The sequence below is a fragment of the Sciurus carolinensis genome, chromosome 10 (genome assembly GCF_902686445.1).
Source record: "Sciurus carolinensis chromosome 10, mSciCar1.2, whole genome shotgun sequence".
In the NCBI taxonomy this organism is placed as follows: domain Eukaryota; kingdom Metazoa; phylum Chordata; class Mammalia; order Rodentia; family Sciuridae; genus Sciurus; species Sciurus carolinensis.
Window position 1 is genome coordinate 33,047,239 of NC_062222.1, and position 10,925 is coordinate 33,058,163.

The window sequence follows — 10,925 nt, forward strand, 5'->3', positions numbered from 1 at the left end:
TGCTGCTGAGAAGAAAGTGTATTCGTTCTTTGTTGGATGGTATATTCTATATATGTCCATTAAGTCTAAATTGTTGATTGTGTTATTGAGATCTATGGTTTCTTTATTCAATTTGTGTTTGGAAGATCTATCCAGTGGTGAGAGAGGTGTGTTAAAATCACCTAGTACTATTGTGTTGTGGTCTATTTGATTTCTGGAATTGAGAAGGATTTGTTTGATGTACATGGATGAGCCAATGTTCGGGGTGTAGATATTTATGATTGTTATGTCTTGCTGATTTATGCTTCCCTTAAGCAGTATGTAATGTCCTTCTTTATCCCTTCTGACGAGTTTTGGCTTGAAGTCCACATTATCTGAAATGAGGATGGATACTCCAGCTTTTTTGCTGTGTCTGTGTGCATGGTATTTTTTTTCCCATTCTTTCACCTTTAGTCTGTGGGTATCTCTTTCTATGAGATGAGTCTCTTGCAGGCAGCATATTGTTGGATTTTTTTTAATCCAATCTGCCAGTCTATGTCTTGATTGATGAGTTCAGGCCATTAACATTCAGGGTTATTATTGTGATATGATTTGTATTCCCAGTCATTTGACTCATTTTTGTTTTTTGACATGATTTGGTTTCTCCTTTATTTGGCTATTCCTTTAGGATAGTTCCTCCCTTTGCTGATTTACATCGTTGTTTTTCATCTCTTCCTCATGGAATATTTTGCTGAGAATGTTCTGTAATGCCGGCTTTCTTTTTGTAAATTCTTTTAGCTTTCATTTATGATGGATGGATTTTATTTCATCATCAAATCTGAAAGTAAGTTTTGCTGGGTATCAGATTCTTGGTTGGCATCCGTTTTATTTCAGGGTTTGGTAAATGTTGTTCCAGGCCCTTCTAGCTTTTAGGGTCTGGGTTGAAAAATCTGTTGATATCCGTATTGGTTTCCCCTGAATGTAATTTGATTCTTTTCTCTTGCAGCCTTTAAAATTCTGTCTTTATTTTGTATGATAGGTATTTTCATACCTATACAACGTGCCTTGGTGTGGGTCTGTTGTAATTTTGTATATTTGGAGTCCTATAAACCTCCTGTACCTGGTTTTCCATTTCTTTCTTCAGATTTGGGAAATTTTCTGATATTATTTCATTGAATAGATTGTTCATTCCTTTGGTTTGTTTCTCTAAGCCTTCTTCAATCCCAATAATTCTTAAATTTGACCTTTTCATGATATCCCATAATTCTTGAAGATTCTGTTCATGATTCTTTACCATCTTCTCTGTTTGTTCAACTTTGTTTTCAAGATTAAATATTTTGTCTTCAATGTCTGAGATTCTATCTTCTAGGTGTTCTATCCTATTGGTTATGCTTTCTATGGAGTTTTTAACTTGGTTTATTGTTTCCTTCATTTCAAGGATTTCTGTTTGTTTTTTTTTTCAATATCTCTAACTCTTTATTGAAATGACCTCTTGCTTCCGGTATTTGCTTTTAACTGTTGATTGGTGTGATCATTTAATGCCTGCATTTGCTCTTTCATCTCATCCTTCAGTGCCTGCATTTGCTCTTTCTTCTCCTCGTTTGCTTCTCTGATTGTTTTAATTATATACATTCTGAACTCCCTTTCTGACATTTCTACTGCTGTGCTGTCATTAGGTTTTATTGATATAGTATCTAGGTTTGTTTGGGACATTTTCTTCCCTTGTTTTCTCATATTGGTCAGATATCAGTGGAACTCTGAGATATTGCAGATTTCCTCTATTGGCTTATAGTGTCCCTGTAGATTTCCAGTATATCACCTCCCAGCCTTCAGTAGCCTGAAGTCATGGAGGAACTTGATAATGCAGTGCTTCTGAAGAAAGCTGCCCCTAGCCTACTACTGGGTCCAGGGCTTGGGGTTGGCTCTGTGCGGAAAAGCTCTCACTGGGCGGGCCTGTTCCACGAAGCTGGCTGTGGACCCTGCCTCGGCTGGAGGGAGCCGGGCTGCTCGGGAAAGCCTCTCGCTGTCCTGCCCTGGTCCCAGAAGCTGCCTGCGGGCCGGAGCCCACCGCTGGGTCCAGGAATTGGGGTTGGCTTTGTGTGGAAAAGCTTTCACTGGGCAGGCCTGCTCTGAGAACCTGGCTGTGGACCTGGCCTGCCGTCAGAGGGAGCAGGACTGCTTGGGGAAGTCTCTCGCTGTCCTGCCCTGCTCTGAGAAGCTGCCCACTTGTCTGGGCCTGCCACCCGGGCCGAACTTCACCCGGTGGGAGAGATTCACCCCACGACTCTATGTTGGTCAGAGTTTCTCAATACCTCCCCTTCTTGAATCCTGAGTTCTGGAGTGACGGGAGATGCAGTCACCCTCTAGTCTGCCATCTTAGATCAGTCAGTGGTGCTTTGTTAACAACAACAATTAGTTGTTTCACACCCAGTGTGTAAACCAGAAGGGTGTGCTCAGGGGTCCGCCCATTCTTGGAGATACCAGCTTCAAATTCATCAACACCAGCAGTGACAATCAGTACAGCACAGTCAGCCTGAGATATGCCTGTAATCATGTTTTTGATGAAGTCTCTGTGTCCTGGGGCATCAATGATAGTCACACAATACTTGCTAGTCTCAAATTGATGCCATGCTCATGCTCAACTTTCAGTTTATCCAAGACCCAGACATACTTGAAGGAACCCTTTCCCATCTTAGCAGCTTTCTTCACAAATATTTCAATGGTTCTTTTGTTGAACCCACCACATTTGTAGATCAGATGGTCAGTAGTAGTGGACTTGTCTGAATCTATGTGTCCGATGCAACAATGTTGGCATGAGTCTTTTCCTTTCCCATTTTAGCTTTGATTTAGTGGTAGTTTTCACCACACCAGTGTTCTGGTGGCTAACCCATTGTGAAAAAGCTGAGTCTGCTTTTAATAGAGCTGAAATTTCTTGCTAAAATGGTATGGATATTTAGAATTGATAAATGGAAGGAATTAAGTAAAAGTCCCTAGTTTGAGATTTGAGCACCTGGGGAAGTGATGGTACCTGGAGAAATATATTGACCTGGTGGTCATAAAGGATCTTGTTTTATCCCTAGTAAATATGAAGTGCATATTAGGCATTCAATTGGAATATCAGGTAGACAGCAAGTGTGTGAGTCTGGAGATCAGTAGTTAACAGGGTGGAAGTAATCATTTGAGGGCTATCAGCCTATAAATCTGTGTGATAGATAAGAACACAGATTGCAAAGCATGGAAGAAGGGCAAAACTGTGTCCTGGGGCACTCTATAATTTATCAGAGTCAGCCAAAAAGACAAAGATGCCATTGCCAATGTTATAATAGGTTAATTCAGTGCAGATCCCTTTTCTGAAGTTCAGACCATTTCAACCTCAACTTATCTAAAATTAAGTACGTCTTCCTCTGAACCAAAACTGGGAATCATCCTTAATAATGTCCTCTCCCTGATGATTCACATTCAATCTAGTCCCAAGTTTGATCAATTCTATCTTCCAAACAGCAATTGAATATCTTCTCTTTTTCTTCATAGTACCTATGAAGATCAATCTTCTAAGTAATCACTGTCCCTAGTGCGCTGCCTTCAATTCTTCAGCTGCTGTCATCTGTGTGTTTTCAATGCAAATCTTCTTTCACCAGTCCCTTGAGACTTTAATGGACTTGTTGCCTTTAAAATTTGAAAACTTAATTCTCTTGTCTACTTTTATGATCCTTTAAAATTAAAGAAAGCCCCACTTGTTATTTGTCAAAGAAATTCCACCCAAATAATGAGTGAATAAATGAATGAATAAATTAAAGTGTGTATGAATATGACATTCAAGATTATTTCTGGTTATTTTTTTCTCAGTATAAAATCAATTGCTTATACATATACATAAAAATAAATAAATTTTAAAAGGAAAACACTTAAGATGGAAAATAGATTGTACATCTTCTGCTTTTATTTTCAAATACATTAAAATAAATGAATATGGAGTTTTTAAAGAAACGAAGAATACCAGAGGTACTTGATATCTGAACTACTTATTTAAGTTCTCAGGGAAAGGTCACTAAGCTTACAATCACAAACCCAGCATTTGAACAGAGTCAGAAGACAGTCAAAAAAGAGGTAATTAAATATGTACCATGGTATCAGTCTCTGACAAGCCACATCTTGGTCTAGTTGATTTAAATAAATTGCTTTATTTAGTCCATTGTGAAATCCTAATTATAATACATAGAATACTGTAGGTAATATGAAAAGCTAAAATTATTCCGATGATAGTACACTAAGAATGGTATAGAGATCAGCAAAGTTTTTGTAGTTATTTCAATGACTATATATCATTGTATGATAAAATGTAGTAGTGAGAATATTTTTGGCTTAGAGATATCATAACTGCATAAAATTAAAGTAAAAGTTACTTTTGCTTAATAGCTTTTAACATTGGGGGAATAGAAAATGAAATACCAGATGTACTATTTTCAAAGTCATTTCATATTGACTACATAGCCCAATTCATAACTGGACATTTATTGTACTCTTAACAGGGCTGTTCTTAGATATGCCATATTAATCTATAAGATTTTGCTGAAAGTAACAGAATGCCCAAAGATTAGTTACTTAAACATGAAATTCATTTAATAATTGCCAATCCATAATGCCTGGAGATAAGTCATTTCTCTGTTAATTGCCTTCATCCACTTTTTCCACTCAAATATTGGCAATGCCTCATGATCAGTCATGGGCTCAACATGCCTGATGCAATTCCAAACATCAGATCTTTACACAACAGCACCTTAACTAGAAATGAATGGTGTAATGGTTGATTTGAATTGTCAACTTGATTTGATTAAGATATGCCAATGATTAAGAGGCCTCGGGGTGTGTCAATGGGGGTGTGTCTAGGATTGACTGGAATGTGGGATAGTGAACTGAAGTGGAGACCCTCCCTAAGCATGGACAGAACCACCTGATAGGATGGAGGCTTGAATGGAATAAAAGTTGAAAGAACAAGGAAGCAGATGCAGATGCAAGCTCAACTCTTCTTGAATTGGTTCTTGGTTGCTGCTTCAAAAATCTGAGGATACCAGACTCTCACTTCTTCACTCTTTCAAAGCAGACTCTGTCAATTATTCTCCAGGTAGTTTCCAGAAGCCTTGGTCTTAGACTAGGGTAGCACTGTTGATCCTTCTTGTTCTGGGGTTTCTACATCTTAGACTGTTCAGCTGCTGGTTCTTCCAGCTCTCCATCTGTAGACGGCCATTGTGGACTACCCAGCTTCTGGTCGTGTAAGCCAATCAAATAAATCCCCTTTATATAATCATACTTCTATTGATTCTGTTTCTCTATAGAACTCTGACTAATACAAATGACACAATATAAAAAGAGTTTCTCCATATATGATTCATATATAAGGAAAAATTGTCAGAGAAGCAGATTATTTCTTTTGCATTCTGTTTGGCAGAGGCAAAACAAAATATCCATGCTTACTTTCAAGATTAGAAAAATGAAAATGGACTAGGCTAATCATGGTTTACCATTTTGGATGGACCATATTGCTATCCAAGCATAATTAGGGCTCTGAGAACAAGAGTGAATGGGGGACAGACTGCTGTGCAACAACCAAAAATTCTTTTATAATTGTGAAGTTCTACAAGAAAACCATGCCAATCACTGAAACTGGTTTTATTCATAGATTTATGTATTCTGAGAAACATTCCTGAGTTGTATAATAAAAATAATGTATAACTGAGGTCATTCTTAGCCTTTCTTCAAAGCACTTATGTCTTCATGATGAGTTTTACTACCATAACATATCACTTATTATCTCTAGGAACAGTCCACATGAAATCTATTTTATCTGGTATTAATATAGCTCCCCCAGATGTTCCACCATGAATGGAGATCATTATGTTCAGTTAAACAAACCAGATGGAAAAAGACAGATATCACATGATCTCACGCATATGTGAAATCTAAAATAGTTGATCTCATAGAATTTGGAAGTACAATAGTGGTTACCAGATGCTGGGGAACACAGGATAGAAATGGGGAGAGGCTGATCAATGGACCACAGTGAGATAGGAGCAACAAGTTCTGGTGTGCTCTTGTGCAGTCGGGTAACTATAGATAACAATAAAGAATTATACATTTCAAAATGATAGAAGAAAGGATTCTAAATGTTTTAACCATAAAAAATGATAGAAGTTTGAGATGATAGATAAATTTACTCTAATTAGAATATTACCCAATAAGTACATGTATTCAAACATCACCTGGTACCCCATAAATATACACAGTTTTTAAGTATCAGTTAAAAATTAAAAATAGGAAAATAGGTTATTTTAACACTTAACAGATACTGTTCCGTTGTCTTCTGACTTGCATTGTTTTTAATGCCAATTTATTTCTCATTGTTGCCTTCCTATATGACAGAATTTTGTTTTTACTCTACCTACCTCAACATTGTTTTTTCTTTTTTTTTTTTTTTTAACAATTTGACTATTATGTAGCTAGGTGGTCTTTTCTTTCTTTTTCTTAATCCTTGTTGGGAGATCTTGAATTCATTTTCCATCATTTTTAGAAAAACTTTGGCAATCACATCTTCACATAATTTTTGTTTCTCAGACTCTCTCTTGACTCCTTCTGAGACTGCAGTTTCCTAGAGGGGACCCATTTAACATTAGTCTGCAAGTCACTGAGGTTCTTTGTGTCTCTCTTGCCAACTTTTCACTTTGGATGATTTCTATTGGTTAATCTTTGAGTTCCTGGATCTTTGCTTTTGTACCATTAATCCTATCTGGGGTTTTGTTATTGAGGTGGTGGTAGTTTTAAATTATATAATCTTGATTTGTAGTTTTAGAACTATCATTTTTTAATTTGTTTCTATTTTGTTAATGAAGTCCCCCATTATTACATTCACCTTTTCCTTTAAACTATTAAAACATGTATAATAGTTATTTCTAAATCCTTGTCATCTCTGGGTTTGTTTCTAAAAACTACATTTTTCTTCTTGTTTTATGTTATGTCTCTTGATACTATGCATATGCCTGTAATGTTTTATGATTAGTTGGATTTGTGGATACTACTATGCTTAGAGTGTTTTATGTGTTTTAGTTCTTTTTAGAGAATGTTGCATTTTGCTCTGGCAGTGAGTGAATTTACTGATGACTGTTAATGATATGTACATCAAGTCAGAAAAATAACCACATATATTTCTTCCAATCATATGTAGAAATTAGAATTAAAGGGGGTTAATTAGTTAGCTTTTTTATTGCTGCTAACAAAAGACCTGAGAAGAACCATGTAGAGGAGAAAAAATTTATTTTGGCTCATAGTTCCAGAAGTCTTAGTCCACAGATGATTAACCCTATAGCTCTGGGTCCAAACTGAGACAGAACACCATGACAAAGGAAAGCTGCTTAGGATATGGCAACAATGAGGGTGTCAGAATGGTCGAGTGGTCTATGGCACCAGACTCAAGGATGTGGCAGCAATGAAGCAGGGAGAGAGTGAGTGAGAGAGAGAGAGAGAGAGAGAGAGAGAGGAAGGGCACTCTGTTCACCAGGGACAAAATATTAACCCCCAAACTTGCCCACAAGTTGGATCTGTCTCCTCCAACCAACCACACCCAACCTGCCAACAGTTACCACCCAGTTAATCCATCAGGGGATTAATGCATTGATTAAGTTAAGGTTCTCATAACCCAATCAAAGGATAATTCTGTTGAAACATTCAAGGAAAGTACAGTAGGTAGGTGTTTTCCATTTGTATTAAAATGATTGTCTCCCCATGGTCATATGTAAATTAATTGTCACATACTAAAAATAAAGTACTCATTTTTTTAAAAAAGCAATGAAATTATATAGGAAAGAACTTTGTGCTTTATTTAGCTATAAAGTGAATTATGATTTGCCTAGTTAGAAATGTGCTCATGAACTATTCACAACTTATTCATAAAAATTAGATATTTAGATTATGATTTAAAAAAAAAACAGGACTTAGTTTTAAACTTTGTAGGACTAAATCTAGAATAGCTCTTAACCTAACATCAAGTAACACTATTGTTGAGATACAGTTTTTCTTGAGTCTCATTTTACTACAGAAATGTTCCTAGTTGGCCAGAAATTCAGTATTTTTCAGCACTGTTTGACTTGTGAGAGCTCTGTTTGTGTTAAGGTCATCTGGAGGGTTTTATTTTTCTTCTGTCAGGCCATGGAGTGTCACCCTGGCTTTATACATCATAGTATTTGGCCAAAGACTCAAAAGGAAACAATTTTACAGATTTCTGGGTTTCTTTCTGCAGTGCTAAAGTATTTTTCGTACCCTTCCCCATCAATCCTAGACACCACAGCAACCCTGGCACCTGAACTCTGATGCTTCTTCTCAGAAAATCTGCTGCTCACTATTTGGGCTCCATTACCTTGTGTCAAGGTGCCCTAGGCAAAAAGCTAGGGTGTGGAGTTCACTTTCTGTATATTCCTTCTCTCAAGGATCATATCCCCATGTGGTCAGTTTTCTCATGCCTAAAAGCTGTGTCTTTATGAATTTGATCAAGTATCACAGATGCTTCTATGGAAAGTATGCTCAGTACCCTTTTGTGGTAATAGCCAATCCACATCTCCCAGTGAACTTGTAAATAATACAATTACATTGTCTCACACTTATCAGTTTGTCCTAGAGCTGTCCACCAATTTAGTGAAAGAAAATTTCACTCTCCACTGGACTATATTTACTCACACCTAAGGTACTTTTATTTTAAAATAACACCCTAAAATCAGAAGGATTTATAGGGGCTACACTTAAAGACGCTTTGGGGGATTACCTTCTCGGCATAAAAGAACCCATATGGAATAAATGCAAAATAAATACTTCTGACATTGTCTTTAGTTGTATCATTTCTAAAAACTGTAACTCCACCAGTCTCTGAAGCTCCCTGGTGATAAATATACTAAGTTAAAACCATTGTGCTTATTTACTGGGGAGCTAAGATTTGCGTTCAGCACTAATCCCCGTGGCTATTATATCTCCAAGGTGCCCTCTTTTGCCTCATTTACATTTAGAAACCTTTTCTGTTCCATAGAGACAGAGTTCAGTTCAGCCCTCTGCAGTTGGGTTTCAGCAACAGTGAGTACAATGAAGAACTGCTAACTTATAATTATTCTAAATGAATACAATTTGCCACTGAGATAATGGGGAGAATAATGACATTCAGGAACTTATATAATGTATTATTCTTTATTTTAACCTAGGAGTCTAGTTAGGCTGCCTTTCCTTGCATATTTATTTGTGACCATAATGTAGTTACCCTGCAGGATTGACAGGAAGAAGAAAGGGAAAAATTGGTAGAGAAAAAGTAGCTGTTATAAAATAGTCCTAAGACAAGTTATTCTGTTACCTTCATATTTCTTTTTTATTACCCAATGGTGCAACTACATATTTCTTTTGCTTTTATACCTATAATTCATCTTCCAGTGGGTGACTGGATGGGTGAAAGTGGCTTCGATTTATTTCTTCCCAGCTCACCATATCACTATATATTTATTTGGCTTCTCGTTAAATTTTTAGTTACACTCTCAAAAACTTCAACAGAAATTCTGACTGGATTAAAAATAGCTTGACCCATATTAGAAAACATCATTTAAAATAAATTTTGTTAAAGAAATAATATTTTCATTTGGGGCTAAGAATTTAAAAAATGAAGATATTGAGTAAGACAAATGACTATCATTTCATATTTCAAAATGTCAAATCATTTAGAAGCATCAGAGTATACAGTATATGTATTTATATTTATTATTTATTATGTGTTAATACAGCATACAGAAAGAAAAAAATTCTGAAATAGAAAGTTTTCTTTCACTATATTTTCTCTGTGTTGTAAACATATCAATCTTTTAGTTCATTACTTCTCAGGGTCTCTGTTCCAACCATATAAACCTTTACAATTTCTTGAATATCTACCACAGGTTTCATCTTACTTTTCTCTCTGCTTTGAACTCTCATATTTCACACAGTTCTCACTTACTCATCTTCCAAGTGTTAATCTAAAAACTTTTTTTTTTATTTGTTCCCAGAATGTTTTCCTGGCCTCTCAACTAAGAATAGGTCTATTTTTATTTACTACATACTTATATAGGAACCTATTCTGGATTTCCTGTAATTCTTCAGTGATTATGTGTTTAGTTCCATTGAAAATTCCTTGAAGGAGAAATTATTTCTATACTATTTGCTGCCATTTACCAAGTATCCACCACATTGCCTTCTATGTAGTAGACTTTCAATATTTTGTGAATAAATGAACAGATTTTAGTATACCTTTGAAATATTACACTTATATATGTTTGTACACAGTCAAGGGGATTGATTCCAGAACCACCTCCTGACACCCACAGATACCAATTATTTTTTATATAACCTGGTGTACTACTTACATATAATCTATTCTATGCAAGCTATAAATCATCTACAGATCACTTATAATACTTAACACAAGGTAAGTTATAGGTAAATGGTTGTTATATTTACACTTTTTAACTAATACTACTAAGAAAAAAATCTATTCATGACCAATATCAATGTATATTTTTTCCAAATAATTCCAGTCAACAGTTGATTGAATCCATGGATGCAGACAGAACCCATGGATATAGAGGGTTGACTATTTGTGTACATGAACACACACACAAAGAAAGGCTTTTACTATGGTTCGTTGAGAGCCTAGCATACTGTGTACTGAGCCAGAAGCTGTTGACATGCTTATCATAATTGGCCTACAATAATATTTCAGATGAAAAAAATCTACATATAACCAAGAAACTAACTAAAACTCAAAAAACTTATTTAATCCCCTGGGTCCTGGAAATAAGAAATTAGAAACAAATGGACAATTTTCCCCCACATAGTCACTTAACTTATTGATTTTCTTGGTCAGAAAATTCAGTGAGGGCTGTTATACCCATTGCATGTGTACATTTAATTAAACC

At 35.9% G+C, this 10,925-nt stretch overlaps 1 pseudogene; it reads right to left on the reverse strand.

Moving 5' to 3' along the window:
- Positions 1-2,314: 2,314 nt before the first annotated feature.
- LOC124994163 (elongation factor 1-alpha 1-like) lies at positions 2,315-2,792 on the reverse strand (annotated as a pseudogene).
- Positions 2,793-10,925: the final 8,133 nt, after the last annotated feature.